This window comes from Eptesicus fuscus, chromosome 12 (genome assembly GCF_027574615.1).
Source record: "Eptesicus fuscus isolate TK198812 chromosome 12, DD_ASM_mEF_20220401, whole genome shotgun sequence".
In the NCBI taxonomy this organism is placed as follows: domain Eukaryota; kingdom Metazoa; phylum Chordata; class Mammalia; order Chiroptera; family Vespertilionidae; genus Eptesicus; species Eptesicus fuscus.
Genome location: NC_072484.1, coordinates 64,130,633 through 64,150,089, shown reverse-complemented (window position 1 = coordinate 64,150,089; position 19,457 = coordinate 64,130,633). Strand labels below are relative to the sequence as shown.

General features: G+C 46.0%; 1 long non-coding RNA gene across 1 annotated transcript; it reads left to right on the top strand.

Annotated features, from left to right (window-relative positions):
* The first annotated feature begins 1,308 nt into the window (after window positions 1-1,308).
* LOC129150977 (uncharacterized) lies at window positions 1,309-4,254 on the top strand. Its single transcript, XR_008557775.1, has 3 exons — window positions 1,309-1,541; window positions 3,033-3,217; window positions 4,159-4,254. It is a non-coding gene; the product is annotated as an uncharacterized LOC129150977 (long non-coding RNA).
* The last annotated feature ends 15,203 nt before the right edge of the window (window positions 4,255-19,457 follow it).

Below are 19,457 nucleotides of genomic sequence, written 5' to 3'. Positions count from 1 at the left end.
TGTAGCAAACATATTGGGAAACAAAACCGGACCTGAACTAGTGTCAGCTCTTCGTACTCTTTATATGCAGAATTGGGGAAGCGTATTTGGCTGCTGAGATATTGATTATGTAGGGTTGGCCCCGTCCCACGGGGGTTGTACCCAATATGTAATATATACTAGCATACAATATTGCCTTGAAAAACTGATCATGCGATTGAGCTGATCCCAAGGGTTTCTGCATCCTTCTCTCACTGAGCATGTGTCTGTTGCCCGACACGAATAAAGGTGCCTCGAGCACTTATTAGTTAAACTTGACTTTAGCTACTGGCTTATGACAGATACTTTTAAAGTTTAAATTAAATTAACTTTTAAATTCAGTTAAAAGGATTTTTCATGCCATCCTTTTGGTCATTTTGGTTTACCTCCTCTTGGTCATTTTCCTTTTTCATAAAAGAATTCAATTGTTTTTAGACTTAAGTGTTTTTGTTAGTGTAGGTAGCTAGATATTAATAAAGGAAGGGAGCAAAGGGAATCAGATGTTATCTATAATAATAAAAGCATAATATGCTAATTAGACCAGACAGCCAAACAACCTTCTAGACATCATTCCAGACTTCCTTCCGGATGAAGCCATGGCAGCAGGGGCCAAGGCAGAGGCAGTTAGGGGCGATCAGGCAGGCAGGTGAGCAGTTAGGGGTGATCAGGCAGGCAGGTAGAGCAGTTAGGGGCGATCAGGCAGGCAGGCAGGCAAGCGATTAGTAACCAGTGGTCCCGGATTGCAAGAGGGATATCCAACTGCAGGGATTGGGCCTAAACCGGCAGTCGGACATCCCCCGAGGGGTCCCGGATTGTGAAAGGGTGTAGGTGGGGCTGAGGGACAACCCCCCCCCCATTGCACGAAGTTCGTGCACTGAGCCTCTAGTTAAGTATAATAAAGTAGGGAATTGAATTGGACACTGAGCCTGATTCACTAGGAAATTTCAGCATTCATAGACTCCCCAGAGAACCTAATCTCTGTAGCAGGCAGAAAGGATCAAAATGGATCAGAAAGGATTGTTACCAGTCATGACTCGGGAAGGAATGAAAACAGCAGGAGAAATTCCTCTGCTGGGCGCATGCCCAGCTAAAGCAAAGACGACACAGGGGGAGGTGCTTCTACATGAGGCAGTGCAGTAGGAGCCTGGATGGGGACTGTAAGGGGCAGAGCCTAGCCTGGAGAAAGAATCGGATTGGATAAGGGACACAGAACCCTGAAAGATCTGGGAAATGGATTGGTTATAGGGGAAGGACCCAACGCAAGTCTGGGAGGAACTGGGAAATTGGCTCGATCTGGGTGATGGTTAGTGGGTATTTTTGTCAAGCTGTTCACTTAAGGGATATATGTTTTCTTTCTTTTTTGTTAATCCTCACTGAGGATTTTTTTTCATTGATTTTTTTAGAGAGAGTGGAAGAGAGGAGGAGAGACACACAGAGAGAAACATCGATGTGAGAGAAACACATCAATTGGTTGCCTCCCACATGTGCCCTGACCCGGGCCGAGGATTGAGTCTGCAACTGAGGTACGTGATTTTGACTGGAATCGAATCCAAGACCCTTCAGTCCATGAGCTAGAGCGATGCTTTCTATATTCACACTGCACATCAAAAAGTGTGTGTGTGTATGTGGGGGGGGGGGGGGGGGGGGCGGTGGGGGGGGGCACAAAAGGTCTGGGTCTAAGGAGGCCATCAGGGTAGGGGGATGGTACTTAAAGATAAGAGTCCTGGCCTCCTTTATGCCCTCTAATTATGCAAGTGCTGGTGGGGTGCTGAGAGGGGGTGGAATCTCTCCAAGAACCACAAAGGCATTTCCCCGGCTCCTTTAGATGCTGGAGCTCCCCGGCAGGAAAGTCCACATCCTGGGAGACAGCCCTTTTGAGTTCTGGACAAAACGCTTTTGGCTGCAGTCCCAGGCGTGTCTCTGGAACCAACAGCCTGCCTTGTCTCCAAGCAGACAGGGAGAGAGTAGAGAGGGAAGCATGGAGAGGAGGAAGTAGGCACAGACGTGTGGTTGGTAAGATGGGGACAGGACTGTGACCAGGAGAGGATGGCAGTCAGTGCACTGATCTCTCAGGTCCCCATGGACTGATGGGAGAGTGGCCGGCCCTGGCCCTCCATAGCAATCTGGGCTCTGGCAGGCAGACCAAAGCAGCAGCCGGGGGCTCTGGCTGAGCCTCTCCTGGAGCCAACCCCAAGTTTCCGGGCCTCTGTGTCCCCATTTGCAGCAGGACAAAGCTCACTGTCCTCTCCTCCTCTGGGAGGGCAGCCACCGTCAGGATTGCAGCCAGGACGGCAGGACGCTCTTGCCACACAAATTAGCTGCTCTGAGGCATTATGATCTCAGGCCCAAGTGTGATTCTAGCTGGAAAACTGGGGGTGGGGGGTGTTCTTTGTGGGAGGAAAGCTGGGGTTGGGGGTGACAACGAGTGCTCCTGGCTTAAAAGATTCCAGGTCTGTGACAATTGGTGACTGTGCATCCTCTGTTTACATGGTTCAAAATGATTTTTAAAAAGTTTACTTCTAAAAAATGAACTTTTCCATCCCTGTCTAGCTTGCTCTCCTGCGCCCCCTGTAGACACTTTTATGAGTTCTCTCAGTATCTGTTACAAGTTTTGCCAATTGGAGATGCAAGCAATAGAATATCTAGTCTACTCCATGCCTTTCTTGTCGTTCTGTGCCTTGCTTTTTTATTAAAATGTAACAATATGTCCTAGAGATCTCTCACTGCCCACGAGTGAAGAGCCTCTTTGTTCTTTTTGGCAGCTGAACTGTGCCCCTGTGTCTTTTGAACCAGGACCCTGTGGAAAGGCACTTGGCTTGTGTGTGTGCCATTTTGCACCTGTGCAGGTGTATCTGTAGTAATCTCTCCTGTTTCTGTCACCCAGACCTACCCCCCACGAACCTTTGAGGCCCTCAGTGGCCATGTACCAACCTCAGCTACCTGGAGAGATGTCAGGGCTGTGTGTCATGTGGTCCCGACTTCCTGGTTTTCCCACCCTCTGTCTCCGCCTGCAGGAGACCCCAGATCAGGGAAGACTGGACAGAATCTGATCCTTGAAGGATGGCGTGTTATATGGGACCAGGTGTAAGCCTTTGCTTTCAGAAGACCAGGCCACAGAAGGCTCTTCCAGTCCTATTTACCCGCTCTGGGGCCATGAGTGTTTTCAGAGAGCCTTGGGCAGTAAGTTCCCCGGGATGTGGTGAGTCTCTAGCCCCATGTGTTGCCTCTGAGACCTCAGGGATTTGGGCTGTGTGCTAGGGGCCCAGGCCAGTGCGGAGAGAGGCATACTAAAGGGGCTCAGGAGGTGGACCTACCATAGCGCCGGCGGGCCTGTGGCCTCTCTGGGCACGTAGGAGGAGTGAGGTATGGTGCCAGCCAGCCTCAACAAGGACTGGAGGGGGTTTAAAATGATGTCTGATGCCCAGCCAGATCTGAGAATGGAGGTGGGCACTTGGCCTTTCCCAATGGCTTCTGGAAGGTCCATGGCTCAAGGCACAACATCAGAGTAGCCCATAGCTCACTCAGGGGCCTATCCCATGAGGCACCAGATGAAGCTAGGGGAACACTGCCAACAGGAAGTGGGTGACAGGAACCAGGAGGACACATCATCTTGGGTTAGTGATGCCCACAGAAAGCAGAACACCCACTCCCTACTCTGTGCCTTCCTTTAGATCTGAGACTGAGAAGTTTGCCCCAGGTTTGTGGTGAGGCCAGGTCCCCTAGTTCACATGTGGGACCGAGACCTCAGCCCATGTGTGAGGCCAGGACCCTGAGCACAAGGGAGAGGCCAGGGTCTCTGCCTACATGTGAAGCCAGGACTTCTTGTCCACATGTGAGAGGTTAATACCCTAGGCAAGTAGATGAGCTCTATGTCCCAAACAGGTGCTTGTGACCCGAGTATAAAGTCCATTTTCTAATTGGATATGAAATCCAGGTCATAGACCCATGGTTGAAGCTGTATTCATATGTCAACATTAAGTAGGTACTTATTAAGTCCCGTGGTATATCGTGCTATTATTCTCCAGCAGCCCATGGGAGAATAATGCCCTGTTGATAGTCTTAACCAGTGAGGTGTGGTCAGTAGCATAAGCTTAAGTGCCATCATGTAGTTACATTATTGCTCTTTTCCTCTTCCATCAGACTCACATGGCCTGCTAGGGGCTGCTGCTTCAGCCCTGATTCTGGATCAAGATGACATGAAACAGACCCAGCTAAGCTGAGAGAGGCATAAATATGAGTGAGAAATAAACCGTTGCTGTTCTAAGTCACTAGGATTTGGGGTCATTTGTTACTGCGGTATAACAGTTTCTTCAGCTGACCAATACAAGTGTCTACCTTGTGCTGGGCAATGTGTTCTTAGAGGGGAATACAGCAGTGAACAGGCCCATGGGAACATGTGGACTTGAGGAACACCCCATAGGGAAGATTGGGGAAAACCAGGTTTAGGGCAAAGATTGAGAGTCTTATTTTCAGTATACTAAGATTGAGGTGTTTATAAGATATCCATCCAAATGGAATTGTCAAATCTATAGCAGGATGTAGGAATCTGCAGTTCAGAAGAGAGGTTTGGGATGTAGATCCGGGCCTTGTTGGAACCTAGATTGCCAGTTAGGAGCGAGGAACTATTAAAAAAGTGGGTAGCTCACATAGTCTGGGAAAACATGAGCATTTTAGAAATCCACACAAATACTGGTAGAGGTACAGGGGAGAGAGAAGAGGGAGTTGCTGTAATGCATGGAATGAAGATGCAGGCTGTTTGTTTTTCAATTTAATAAAAGACAGACCCCTGATAATTGGAGGACTTGGGGAGGTCCAGACTGAAGACATTTGAGGTTCTTTACCACACACCTGACAACAATGTTTCCAAAATTGGGTCTGCATATCACTGGTGGCACACAGGCTGGTGTTAGAGGAGATTATATTATCTGTTAGCTATTCTATACTTGTGCTATTTTTTTAGATATATCTTCTACTTATAGCACTGATACTGGGTTTTCATTTGAGTTATAATATACATATATTTTCAAAAATATATTAAAACAAAGATATAATTTGACCAAAAATGGGTGAGTCAAGTGGAGAAACATGGTCTTAAAGGTAAATCATGTGACAGATGAGAAAACAGGGACTCAATGAAATTAAGTAACCTGGCTGAGATCTCCCAGCTAGGCAGTGGTGCAGCTGGACTCATGCCAAGTCTGGAATGATGGTCAACTCCATCTGAGCCAGGAGGGGGAAGGACTGGGGGCTGCCACCCGCCATCCCCAGGCGCCAGCACTGCTCAGCCCTCACAGCTCTGTTGGCCCCAAGTCCTGGAGGGTTGGGCAGGGCAGCCCTTAGAATCCCTGTCAAACAGTTCATTTTCCAATGTGGCCAACAAGCACTTTGGCCTCTCTTGGAAATGCTTCCAGCCTAACTGACTCTAATTATGAACAAAGAACTAAATTGTATACTTGAGTCCTCCGGGTGTGCTTAAAAGTCAGACTTCCAAATGGGAGAGCATGTACTAAAAATGTTGAAACACAATTTTGGAAAGATTGCGATCAGAATGGAGAGAGATATGGAAATGAAACCGTGGCCAAATTGTTCAAATTGGTCTTTTGTCAAAATGCCGAATGACACAACTGTTTCAGGAGTAAGACCTGACTGGGATTTTATGAAAGCCGGATGCCGTCCAAGGCCTCTCTACAGATTAGGTCCTGCACTGGGAGGAGCGGGGAGGCAGGGGAGGCCTGAACCAGTTGGTGAACAAACACCTGACTCGAGGTGGCTGGAGACCTGGCAAGCTCATGAGCACATGCTACAGAGTCTGGAGAAATCCATTTACACAGAGTAGGACACCGAACCTAGATTACGACTTTCTCTCTGTCATTCACTTGCAGTGACATTGATCAATCCATTTCTCATCTGCAAATTGGGGTAACAATTGTTACTTTATGTGGATTTTATGTAAAGACAGTGAGATATTTATGGTCTGTGACCCAGAGCCTGGCATGTGTCACTCTCCGTTTTCCCAGGAGCCTCACTGCTCTGCTGCCATTGGCAGTTCTTTAATTGGAAGCAACAGGAACTGTGTCTGGTTGACTGGAACAAGAATCAAAGAGGGGGCTGGATAGCTCACAGAATCAAAGAAAAAGTGAAAAATCAGCTCTTCAGAACCAGAGTGAGGTCAGTTCCCACTGAAGACCTGGCGAGTATTCTTCTCAGGGGGCACAGGGCAGCCACAATGGAGTCAGGTTCCTGGGTCCCAGAGTCTCACTGGCTTGTTTCATAGGCCCTTGCCTAGGAAATGCCTCGACTGATTTTTCACCATGACTGCATGCAATATAGACCTGCAGTTTTCCAAAGCAAAATCAAGAAGTACAATCAGAAGTGGGATCAGGTATGGGGAGTGAAGAAAAATGGGGCGAGGGGAGACCTAAAGTTCCTGCCACTGAATGTGCTGCCTCTCAGCCCCACCTTCTCTTCTGAATGGGCCACTCCCTCTATTCTTTGCTTCTAGTTCCAGCCACTCTTCAAGGACCATTAAGGATAATGCACCTACTATATTGTCAAAATCATGTTAACGTCCCACGTGAACACCCATCTTTACATTTTCCAAAGTGCCCTGTGGTCACAGTTTCTTCATACCCACTCTCTTCCTGGCTCTTCATGACATACCTTCCAGCCACCAAGGCAGGGGATCCCCAACTTTCAGAAGGCTCTACGAGACTCAGACGAGAGAGAAGAGATAGGAAGAGGCTCATCCCGTTCCATAAAGCTTGTGGGACTTTACTTACTAATTTTAATTGTTTTTTCTGTTTACTCTCTTGGGTTGTCTGTGGATCAAAATCAACATATCTGAAACTAGTAATACTTCTTTATCTCTTCTAATAATTATGTATTCTATTTTTTTCATTGCACTGTCCCAAAATTGTACAATAAAAATAATAGCTCATTTTTTATGTTTATTTCCTGAGCTTAAAGAGCATGCCTCTCAAGTTCTGCAATGAAGCATGATGTTGATTGATATGAAAAGTGCTTGACACACAGTAAGTACTACATGAGTGCTATAGAGTAACTAGAGGCCCCGTGCACAAAGTTTGTGCACAGGTAGGGTCCCTAGCAGCTGCCACGGCCGACCAGGGCCTCCCTTCCCCCTACACCACCTGCCACCTCCTGCTCACCTGCTCCACCATCCTGCCATGGTCCCGCTCTCGTAGGTTGGTCGAACTCCCGCCCGTGGGGACAATTTGCATGTTAGCCTTTTATTATATAGGATTCTTGTTCCCCTGTAGTTCTGTGCTCATATGCCTCACAAGCACAGGATATGACTTCGTGAATGTTGATTGGCTTAAAATGCATGCCTGAGTGAATCAGCTGAAGGAGTGTCAGCAGCTCTTATCTGGGGTCTGCTGGCCTCACGGCTGAAGGGAAAGAGCTTGGCAGAACCATGCGATGGTGCTTATAGTTGAGATAAAGATGGCCATCATAACCCCCCTCCCCCCATCCACCTACCCTCCTTCCCATAAGCATGGCTGACCCTCCAGGGTCCTCTCCCTCTCCAGGTGTTCAGCCCAGAACTGGCCCAATAACCTCCTAGGAAGAGGCATGCAGCCTTCAAAGCCGAGTTCCTGACTAAGGCTTGGCAAGTGCCTCTGATGACCACTTTCTCTGGAAATATATTCTTTAATAAACAATTGCTTTCATAACTAACATGGAATAAACATCCCAAAATTCTTAATTTTTGGAGGTAAGACTAACTAAAGCTATGAATCCTCTCTCTGGGATGAAACCCCACTTGTGAGCAGTACAGACAAATTCCTGTGCAGTATTTCTAATGGTTACTGACTCTGTAAATCTTTCCTCAAGTCCCAAGTTGGGAAGAGCCTATATTTCAGAGGTTTGCATGATAAAGGGGGCAGGGGTGTGGGTGGGAGATGGGTGAGACAAAGGTGAAGGAGGGATTTTTAGCATGGAGGAGACCTAAGCAACAATCCGTGGAGGGTGGTAAGGTGGAGAAAGAGAGAGTAATGATAAAAGGAGGCCTCCTAGACGTCTGAGAGCCCGGGGAGCTGGGGAACCGCAGAGAGGTGAAACTAAAGGGAAGGCCAGGAAGAGGGAGCAGGTGGGGCCTGCTGGGCCCAGGCACCATCAGCCTCATGTACACATGACTCTCACAGGTGCAGGTTCGTGGGAATGAGTGTCAGAGCACAGGACACCATTCTTCCCACAAGCATTTACTGAGCCTCTACTGTGTGCCAGGCATTGTTGTAGGACATGGTCCCGCTCTCAAGGAGTTGGAACAGGGCAAATAAGTGAGTAAAACTGCATTAATAACATGACAATTTCAGACGCTGCTCAGAGCTGGAAGGAACTATATTGGGGTTAGGAAAGAGGACCATGGGAGCACTTCCAGTCGGTATCTAAATGAAGGGCAGGGGTCAGCTAAGTACGAGACACCAGAGCGGAGACAATGAGTATATCAGCCCCATGAGGGGTCTCCCTCCAGAGACTGCGGGCTCGCCTCACTGTGTAGCTCTTCACTGCCCACCAAGGGCCTCGGACAGTGTTGGCAATGTCCCATGAACACAGAAAATAGTGCGGTGAAGGCCCAAGGGGGAGAGGGGATAGGTGTGTTTACAGGACAGCAAGAAGCTAGGAACATTCCAGGGCAGGAGGAATAGGGAAACTGAGACAAGAAAATTGAACAAGGCCAAGCAGTTTGGACAGCTTGCAGCTGGCTAATAAATAACAAGCCATTATCTTTCCGAACCAAGGACACTTGGGAGCAAATGGTTAAAAGCCTCCCTAATGAGGGAATGCAGGAAAAAGGGGGAAAGGGGATAAAGGCAGTTTTATTTCACTCCCTAAACAGAGAAGCCAGCAGTCTCAGGGCTTGGAAAGATAAAAGTGCCAGGAACGTCTCACAAATTCCTGGAAAGCCACAACAAAGTAAAAGGGGGACCTTGAAAATTAATTTCTACCAAGATATTCGGCAGAGGAATTTAAAAATCCATAGGCAGAAAAGTATGTAAGACAGAAACCCCTCATCCCACTCGCCCCTCTGATTAGCCGAGAGAGCCCATCCACACTTTGAAGGGAAGAGAGAGAGAGAGAGAGAGAGAGAGAGAGAGAGAGAGAGAGAGGAAATCCTTTATTTTAATTTTCTAGTCCTTATAGAAGAGAAAGGTAAGGGAGACAGGGGGTAGGAATCAATGCTGGGCGAGCCAACTTAGAGTCTCTGAAAGTTATTATGCTTGTTTTTATAAAAACAATACACGGACACAATTACACATTCAAGCAGTACTAAAAGCCTTTGACAAAAATTCCAGCTCCCCACACCCCACCGTCCACTTCCTGTTGGCTCTGCTTCCTGTGAGGGATCATGTTCACTTCTTCAGGTGCTGGTTTTCCCACCCGAAGGTCCCCAATGCCTGCAGCAGTGCCTGCCACGTAGTCGCATTTCACAACTACAAGTTAAACACTCACTGAGCTGATCACTATATCCAAATAATGTGCTTATACTATTATTGCTCAAGGAACAAGTTTTGAAATGGCAAATGAGGATTTAGTCCTTAACAGTGACCATCCGCTTCTCTGTCATCTCTCCCTCCCCACTCCCACCCCCTCCCCCAGCCTCCCAATATGGGCAAAGCAAAACTTGGGTAAAATTAATAGTCTGTTATAAAATTAATAATCTGTTATGACTATGTGATACTATGCACTGTAGAGGCAATAGTAGGAATTTTTTCTTGTCCAATCTTTTTGCTATTCGTAGAGTTTTAAATTTGCTTAATTTTCGCTGTACTGATTTTTATTTTTTAATTTTTTTATTGATTAAGGTATTATGTATGTGTCCATATCCCCCCATTGCCCCCCCACCCCACTCCCATACATGTCCTCACCCCCAGTGTCTTGTGTCCTTTGGTTATGCTTATATGCATGCATACAAGTCCTTCTGTTGATCTCTTACCCTCCCCACTCTCCCCAGCCTTCCTGCTGTAATTTGACAGTCTGTTCCATGCTTCTCTGCCTCTGTATCTAACTTTTTGTTCATCAGGTTATAATGTTCTTTATTATCAATAAATGAGTGAGATCATGTGGTATTTTTCTTTCACTGACTGGCTTATTTCGCTTAGCATAATGCTCTCCAGTTCCATCCATGCTGCTGCAAATGGTAAGAATTCCTTCTTTTTTACCGTAGCACAGTATTCCATTGTGTTGTTTGTTTTGAAGTTTTTCAGAATGCCCCATCACACCCGCAGGTGCATAGTGACACCCTCCTCAGGGGCTCCCCCCGAGTGGAGGGTCTGTCCGTGCCTGTCGTGGCACTTCTGGGCCCCTCGCCATGTGGACTCCTTGCTGTCGGCCTGACCTGTCACCCTGAGACCAACCTTTGCCCATTTCTTGTACTGGTCCCCCTGTTGTCTTGATCCAAACCTTGCTGTTTCTTGGTTTATTTTGTTGATTTTTCTGGATCATGTACTCCAATGGCTTCTAAGAAAAAATGTAGTACTTGTTTGTTTTAAAAAGTACTCCTTCCACTCAGTTTCACTTTGAGTTGGAAATAAAATATGTGATTGAAAGTAACTTCCCTCAGAATTTTGAGTGCCATGGTTCTTGCCTTTGAGAACACTACTGTGTCTGCACCCCCATTTCTTTGTGGATGACTTGTTTGGATTTTGGTTTCCAGTATCGCTCCATCTGTACAAACACATGCTTTTTCCATTCAGTGCAAGGGCAACTTAAGAGTCCCTTCCATCTGGTTGCTATGTTCCTTCAATTCCTACACAGAGCAGGCCGAGCTTACCTTCTGAGGGCAAGAGGGGGCTCATGATTAAGAAGGTACACAGTACCACTACTTGAGACTGTCTCAAATCATTTATTTTTCACTAGAATCTTGTTTCAGAATGTAAGAGCCTTTTTTATTTCTTGGATGATATTAATTTATGATTTGGAGCTTTCTTGTGTCCTTTACAGGGTCTCTAACTTCCTCGGTATGTGTGTATGCACACTTTCACCTATCGAAAAGCAAATGATATGAGGTAGGCAAAGAGTTTAAGTCTAATATATAAATTGATAAGAACCCCCCCACCCCCCCAAAAAAGGAAAATGCAAGCAAATTACAGGCAAATGCAGAGGAGGAATTCAGATAATCAGTGAACATACTAAAAGATGATAACTTCCTGATTTTGTTGCAATCTTAAAGCAATAGTACGATTCTAGTTTTGCAGGTCTGATGGACAAAAATTAAAGTCAGGTAACATCCAGTGTTGGTAAGTCACCTGCTCTCTTACACTGGGGTGTAAGGAGGGGGTGGAAACGTTACAATATTGTTAAAAAGCAAATTTGATCATCTCTATTAAGATTTAAACCATCTATACCGTTAATATAGCAATGCGACTTTTGGGAAACTAGTCTACAGAACAAGTTCTAGCACATAAGGATATTTGCCTCAGTGTTGTGGCTTGGGGCGGGGGTACTGAAACCCTGTGATGTGCATTAGGAGGCTGATCACTCCATGGTATGCCCACCTGCGGTCATTATGTCCATCGGCTGTGAGCTTGGTAGGAAATGATGGTGCATGCACTCAGTGGAGTGCTCTGAAGATATAAAGAGGAGCACTAAAAAAAACTTAGACGCTTTTCAGTCATCAAATAGTCAGAGAAAGTGTCAGTACAGTTATTCCTACAATGTTGTCCGGTGGTGTGGGATAAAGGACGTGGTGATTACTACTGGTGTCCTTGGGATGGGAATCTTCCGCAAGGGAGGAAAGTGATACAGATGTGAACGAGAGCAAAGGGGTTAAATAAAACGGTGCACGTGTACATTTAAACTGTAAGTTTCAGTATGAACTTCTGATAAATTCTGTCTCTTTGAAAGTGTAGTCTGGCTCTGAGCACGGAGCACACTGAGCACATACTAACTGTAATTTTGGGGGTGGTGCTTTGGAGAAATGGGTAATTCTGGGTCTGGGGTAGGAGATGCACAAAATGCACCTGTCACATTCTCTCGCAACAGAAAGCGAGGGCCTTTCAAATAAACGGGAGTCATGGCAACGGTGCTCAGGAGCCTTGCTGAAGAGATTCTACTGACCAAAGATAGGACATCTGCACAATAGGAAAAAAACAACTGCAAAGAATTGAAGTACACAAACATATGACAAATTCCATGAGTCCATATTTGTGCTTAAAAATGATCATTGGTCAACTTTGGGAGATGCCAGTGAAACTGGTAAAATGAAATAGTGGATACAGGCAATGAACATCAATGACAACTAACATTAAAAAAAAAGAGAGAGAGATACAATCAGATATTACGTGCCTCCTGATGAAAGTAGCAACATGATTTTAGAGTCATTCTCACCAATAAACAGATCAACCTGGGTCCCATGCCTCTAGCTCCAGCTACCAATTTACACCAAAGGGATGTGATCCCAAAATCCAGCAGAAAACTTTATGACACAATCCACTTTGTTTCTTCAAACAAATAAATTGTAAAGAATTGAAAGTGTAGGGGTGGGGGAGGAGAAAAGGGTGAGGGAGAGAAAGAGGAAAAGAAAAGAGAGGAAAAAAAGAAAGAGAGGGGGAGAGAGAGATTAAAAGAAACTTAAGGGACTTATCAACAATTTTCAGTGGGTGGGCCTGATTGAGAACTGAATGTACTATATGTAACAACTGGGGGAATTTTAACACACACTGAATGTTTGATGGTACTAAGAAATTATTATTAATTTTTAGGTGTGATATGAGGTTGTAGTTATTTCTTAAAAATAATTTTGTCTTTCAGTAATACATCCTGAAGTATTATAAATGGGATGATATGATGTCTGCTTTTGCTTCAAAATAAACTAATATTGGGAGAAAATGGGTACAAATAAACAAGATTGGCCATGAATTGATAATTTTTGAAGTGGGATAATGGGAACATGAAGTTTTATTATACTTTTCCCTCAAATTCTGTGTGTTTTTAAAATGTTCTATAATAAAAATTAAACTAAAATGAGTTTTAAAATGTAACACACATTTTATAAATATTATGGAGACTAACAGATTTGCATCTATTGATTTTTTTCCAAAAGAAGCCTATTAAAAGACTCTTGAAAAAATACAATAATTAGTAGGATTCTACATTTTTTTCTACATATTATAAATACATACTTGCAGAATGATCCCTAAAAACCTGTTGATGTGATGCAAATGGGTTCTTGTGGCTTAGGATAAATTTTCTAGTGACATCACAGATTTTAGGGTTGCTGTCTTTCTCTTTGACTTGGAGGTGATGACTTCTGGAAAAGTATGTTAAGGCCTTCACAATGGTCCTATAGTGATAGTAAAGAGACAGTTTCCACAGAATTATTTCATGGGGGGTTGGGGGGGGAATCAGATTTTCTATCTACTGACATTTAGGGACACTGAGATGCATTTGTAAAATATATATATTTTTTATTGATTTTAGAGGAAGGGAGAGGGAAAGACAGATAGAAACATCAATGATGAGAGAGAATCATTGCTCAGTTGCCTCCTGCATGCCCCACACTGGGGACTGAGCCCAAAACCTGGGCTTGTGCCCTGACCAGAAATCAAACCGTGACCTCCTGGTTCATAGGTTGACACTCAACCACTGAGCCACACTGGCGGGTGTGTGATGCAATTTTTAATGAGAAAAGTCATTGTAGAGTAACAAGCACAGTAACAATGACTCCAATTTTGTGAAGTTATGCCAGGGAAGACCAAAGGAGGTGAATGTGTGTGGGGGATGGGGTGGGGAGGATAATTCTTTATCCACCTTTGAATTGGTTTACATTTTATACTGAGCACATATATACTTTGTATAAGTTTATAGTCATTTAATAATTTCTATACACATATCTTAAGTGTTCAGTTTAATGAGTTTTGAAAATTGCATAACGTATTGTAGCCACCACCCACAAAGCTAGTGGGTGACCCTTTCCTGTCAATCCCCTTGCACCCTGTCCCAGTTAACCGCTATCTGACTTGTACCCCATGGACTGGTTTTGTCTGTTCTTAGCTATCCTATAGATGGAATCATACAGTGTGCACCCTTTTGAGTCTGGCTTCTTTCACTTAACATAATGTTGCCACATCTATTCACTCCTTTTCATTGATAAGCCATATACTACTGTATAATTATATCACACTTTGTTTATTTTTTTCTCCTGTTGATGCACATGATTGGGTTGTGTCCAGGTCTTGGCTGTGATTAATAAGGCTGCTGTGAACACTCTACAAGTCTTTGTGTGGATGTATATTTTATTGGCGTGGTTAAAGTATCTAGGAGTGAAATGGCTGGATCATAGGGTAGGTACTTATTTTTAATAAAGTAAACTGAAAATAAAGCATGAAAACTAAAGCAATGAAAAAGGGTAGTTGCTGGTCCAAAAATAGAAAAACATCAATTATAGGGAATATGAAAATGTATGCTTCCTCCTATTGCTAATCTCAAAAGGGCCCTTGCTGCCATAACCTCTTCATGACTCTTTCTTACAACGGTGGTCACCTAGGCCCCCTCCACTACCAGAGCCACTGATTTAGGCATCCCCATCTCATTCTCTGCCCACATGTTCTCTCATTCAGCCTCTGGTTCCATTGTCCCAGCTTGACCACTTGTTGGCCTTAACGAACCTCTGTCTAGTTTCACTGACCTCTATAATTTCCCTCACCCATCAACAATTTCCTTGTCCAGCTTAGACATAGCAGTTCACTATTGCCCTTTGCTTTTCACTGAAATCATCTGGGGAAATTGCCAGCGGTTGATGAACACAAAGATCTGTTTACTTTTCTGTAGTACCTCCTCTTTGAGTACCTGGTGCTGCTATAAAAAGGTATCAAAATAGTACAGATGGGTCCTAATCATGACCACCGATATCAAGTGAGCCTTCAACACTGCCTTGGCTTCTCAAACTTTCACAAACCAACCACCTTCCCCCATCCTACCTCACAAGATGATCTCACCTATTGTTTAGAGAGAGAAGGAAAGCTATGAGGTGAGATCTATCATCTTGAACCAACATGAAACAGGCAAAGGAAATCCACCATTCATCTATCCACCCATACATCTATTCATCTATCTACTCATCCACTCATCACCCATTCCTATGTCTACATGTCCATCTATCCACCCCTCCACACATCCATATCCCCTTTTTTTCTTTCCTTCCTTCCTTCCTTCCTTCCTTCCTTCCTTCCTTCCTTCCTTCCTTCCTTCCTTCCTTCCATCTACATATCCACCCATCTATCCATCAATCCACATATCCATTTAACCATCCCCACCCAATCCATCCTGCCTTGCTTCCCTCTGGTTAGTGTCATTGAATCTGTTTTTAGATGCCTTCCCTTCCCACCTGTTTAGGGACCACAGACACTACCAATTTTCCCTTTTCTTCTTTGTACATTCAATTTTTACTTCTCAACTGAACCCTTCCCATAGACTTTTTACACTGGTAAGTTTATCTCGTTAAAATCTTTTTCCTTGACTCCAGGTCTTTCTCCCATCTTGGCCTCTCTCACTATCTTCCTCTTCACAGCCAAAAATGTCACAAGTGCTTGTCTCCATGTTTTTATCATCGCGCACTTGTTTCTTACTCCCTCCAAGATGGCTCTTCTCCCGTTATTCCAGACACAGTGTTCATGGACATCACCAGTATCTTCCATGTTGCCAAATACAATACACAGACTATCTTCCCCATCTTGTCCTCTCTGTAGCAGTCAAAGCTCTTGTCCCACTGTGTCAGTCATGAGCCTTGTTACTCACTCCGCTGTTTCTCCCTTGCCCCTCACCCTGTTCCATACTGCAGGTGCCTGGCCTCAGTGAACCACGCTTCTTGGCTGCTATCAAGTGAGTGCCTTCCAGTGTGTTCAAGCCTTGGGAAGCTCTGGGAAGCCCTGGGGGAGATGGGAAAGAATGAGCACCATCTGCTTCAGGCTGCATTTCTAGGAGAGGCTTGATGCCCTTGATCTCAGCTCTACCTGGGCCACCCTATTGGTCCCAGTTCCCAGGTGGTTGGTTCTCTTTTATGTTTGTTTTTCTCCCCCTGCTGGATGACTCCAATTTCAGAGCTTTGCAACACAGAGCAGATGAGGGCAAGTGTTTTGAGTAATGAGGCTCATGAGTGACACAGGGGACCAACAGCATTGACTGCTATGGAGAGGTCAAGATGGGGGGGAAAGTGTGCATTGGATTTGGCAATATGAATGGCACCAGGGACCTCATTTTCCCTTTGTCAGACCATCTGGCCTTAGGGGTTTCAGCTTCTTGTCTGCTGCTAATCTCTGGGTTGCCTCATTATTTCTTGTCTGCATCCTCAGTTCTTCTAATGCTTCTATAATTACGGCTTCATATTAAGTTTCCTCCATTAAACTTGGGTGGGCTTTCTCCTAACTGGATGGTATCTGCTCAAACGCTCCTTCTGTTCTTGCTGCTTGCTGCTCAGGAGTCTGACCTGGAAGGACTGCTTCTATCGGCCTCTTTATCTGTGACTTCCAGTTACCCAAACATGAGAGAGTCCTGGAAGGAGATCTGAGGAGAGAGGGAAGAGAATGGGATAGGTTTTTATTTCCTGACTCTGTCTTGTAGCTGGCTGTGTCCTTGCCCAAGGTCACAACTCCTCTCCAATAGCCCTCTCTCCACACTGTCCTCCTTTGGATGTGGCAAATGCTCCATGCCCCCTGTGGAGATCATTTGGAGCTCACGTGAAGATACATGAGAAATATGTGACTCAGAGGAGGGCTCTCACCCAACCATGCTGGTACTCTGATCTCAGACTTCCAACCTCCAGAACTGTAAGAAATATCTGTTGTTTATAAGCTACCCAGTGTGTATTGTGTAATAGCAGCCAGAATGGACTAAAACAATATGTAAACTCACAGGTTGGCCTTGATATTCCAGGGGGAACATCAAGGAAAGCCATCCTGAATTGGTTCTTACTAGGGGAAGGTTCTAAGGGACGGGATATCAGGTGATACCATGAGTAATTCACAAGGCAAAGTAGAAGTATGAGGTGGTCTCACTTTGCATCTGAATAGGAGCCCACAGAAGTTGAGCAAAGGGGAACACTGGCCCCAAATTTGAAAAGAAAGTTCAGGTCATGTGTCTTGCCTGTTTTGATTTCCCAAAGGTCATAGACCTGCCAAGTTAATGTTTTCTTTTCAGGGTACACATAGCACCATCCGGTTACTAAGTTCCCAAAGGACAAGCTGAATCATCATTATACAACAGAAAGCAAACCCACCTCTCTATCCATCTGGTCACCCACCCATGTGGCCCTGGGAAGACTCATCTTCTAAACTGCCCCTGGATTGGAGCAGTAGCCCTATCCTCTTAACCAGAACATAGGACTGTGCGAGCACCCACTATCCTCCCAGCCACCTAGGGATCCACAGAAAGTTCAGGCAGAGGCTCTCTCTGTTGGGCACATCCTCAATTCACACTCAACAACTGGTGCCTTTGAGTCAAGTCCCATGCAGGGCTCTGGGCTCCACAGATGAAGTAGTCCCTGTCCTTGCCCTCAGGAGCCTCACAGTTGAGAGAGACAGGCAAGCATTTAGAAAATTATATTAGAACTAGTGGCCCAGTGCACAAAATTCATGCCGGGGGGGAGGGGTGTTCCTTAGCCCGGCCTGCACCCTCTCCAATCTGGGACCCCTTGAAGGATGTCTTACTGCTGGTTTACAGGGATGGAGCCTAAACCGGCAGTCGGACATCCCTCTCGCATTCTGAGACTGCTGGCTCCTAACTGCTCACCTGCCTGCCTGCCTGCCTGATTACCCCTAACCCCCCTGCCACAAGCCTGCTCACCCCCAAATGCCCCCCCAGCCTGATCACCCCTAACTGCCCCCCCTGCTTGTCTGCTCACCCCCACCTTCCAGATCAGGGTGGGGGTTCCCTTGGGGCATGGGGTGGCCTGAGTGAGGGGCCTGTGGTAGTTTGTAGGCTGGCCACACCCCAATGGGGTGAGGGTCCCCACTGGCATGCCTCCCCACTGGCCTGCTCACCCCCAACTGTCCCCCTGCTGGTCTGCTCACTCCAAACTGTTCCCCCCCCCCACTGTCCTGGTCACCTCCAACTGACCCCCACTGATGGCCTGCTCACCCCCAAGTGGCCCCCCTGCTGGTCTGCTTATCCCAATGGCCCTGCCCCCCCACCAACCTGATCACCCACAACTGCTGTCCCATCCTGGCCTGATCACCCACAACTGCCCTCCCTTCTTGGCCTCTAACTGCCTCTACCTTGGCCCTGCCACCATGGCTTTGTCCAGAAGAATGTCCAGAAGTTCTCCTGGAAGGTCTCCCAGTCTAATTAGCATATTACCCTTTTATTAGTATAAATAATAAAAGACACCTGGTCGGGGCCGGCTGGTTTGCCCTGAAGGGTGTCCCAGATCAGGGTGGGGGTTCCCTTGGGGTGTGGGGCAGCCTGGGTGAGGGGCCTGTGGTAGTTTGCAGGCCAGCCATGCCCCAATGGGGTGAGGGTCCCCACTGGGGTGCCTGGCCAGCCTGGGTGAGGGGCTGATGGCTGTTTGTAGGCTGGCCCGCCCCCCAGCAACCCAAGTTCCCAGCCTCTCCTTTTTTTTTTTTTTTTTTTTCAGCGCCTCCTTGAGCGAATGCCAGGGCTGGCTGGAAGCAGTTATCTGGGATTTATTTATCTTCTATAATTGAAACTTTGTAGCTTTGAGCAGAGGCCACGGCCAGCCAGGGCAGTCAGGAAGCTTGGCTTCCTCCATTGCTGAGGGCAACCCAAGCCTCCTGCTCGCTCCAGCTCTGTGGCTGCCGCCATGTTTGTTGGGTTAATTTGCATACTTGCTCTGATTGGCTGGTGGGCGTGGCAGTACAGTCAATTTGCATGTTTCTCTTTTATTAGATAGGATATAATCTGTGCTATAAATATGGGAATTTCCAAGGGAGAAGGGCTGGGGAAGGCTTCCCAAAAGAGATAATACATAAGGCAATCCCTGAACATAAGCTTAGATAGATGAAGTGAAGGAGCATTCCTGGCACGTGAACTGAACTGGCAGAGGGGTGTTCAGTATGACTCCTTCAGAGGTTTTCTTAGAGTTCTAGGACACAGAAGAGCTGTCTTTTGCCACGTCTGACCACAGGCCCAATTTCTTTATCTGGTCTATGGAATAAAGCATTCAAAAGCCACATACTGTCACTTCTACCCTATTTATTTTGTTAGAAGCAAGTTACTGAGTCCAGTAAATGCTCAAGGGGTCAAGGAATTGTACTCCTCTTCTTGATGGAGGGAGTGTCAAAGAGTTTGAAGAGTGTCATAGAGTTCACCCAGTGACCAGAAATTATTAACTGTCCTCCCACTTGCAAAACATACACACCCTTCCTAATACCCACCCCTTGCCAAAAGTCCCATCCTACTGCAGAATGAGCTCCAAGTCCAGAATATTTGCATCCAAATCAGGTTCTGATGTGAAGGAGGCTCCC